An 830-nucleotide genomic window follows, 5' to 3' on the forward strand; every position below is an offset into this window, starting at 1 on the left:
GCCCCCTTTCTTTTTTTTTTTCCAAATGATTTTGAGTTTTGTTTCACATTGTTCTCCCTCTCTATCCAGGATCTCCTACATAGATCCCTTTCTAAGTGGATGACAGTGGTAGCCAGGCACCATCTAGTTCTTCTGGTCTCATTGTCATGTAGACTGCAGATCGGATGGTGTACCAGTCACTAGGACAATTGTTTCTATGAATTTTAGTTTTCTTTATTCTTCTTTGCTCTGGACGAGGAGAGACCCATCGTTGCATCTAGATGGCAGCTTGCTAGCTTTTAAGATCCCAGTAGTTACTCACCAAAGTAGGAGATAGAACAATGTTTTGTACAGTAAAAAATAATAACATATTCAATCTTAAACACACTGTAAAATAGGTAATGTGAATACCCTTGGTACTATGCACCACAGTGTTATCTTTGCTTCTCTTTCCTTAAGCAGACACATTCTCATGTCCCTCACTTACTGCCATGAAATCAATTCCAACTCATAATGACCCTCATTGATTTTCCAAGACAGTAAATCTTTATGGAAGTAGGTTGCCCACATTCCTTCCCTGGAGCACCTGGTAGGTTTGAACCACTGAACTTCTGGCTAGTAGTCATACAGTTTGGCAAATCATATCATAAAAATATGTTTCCCTTTTCACCCTCTAAGCAACCTTCAGGAGCTCTGGTGGCACAGTGATTAAAGAATTCAATTGCTAACCCAAAGGTCAATGTTCAAATCCCCCAGTAGCTCCATGGGAGAAAGATGCAGTCTATTTCCATCAAGATTTTCGGTCTTGGAGCCCCTGTGGGGCAGTTCTATTCTGTCCTACAGAATCACTA

The sequence above is a fragment of the Orycteropus afer genome, unplaced genomic scaffold, assembly GCF_000298275.1.
Source record: "Orycteropus afer afer isolate SDZICR_OR568_19922 unplaced genomic scaffold, OryAfe1.0 scaffold00227, whole genome shotgun sequence".
Taxonomy (NCBI): Eukaryota; Metazoa; Chordata; class Mammalia; order Tubulidentata; family Orycteropodidae; genus Orycteropus; species Orycteropus afer.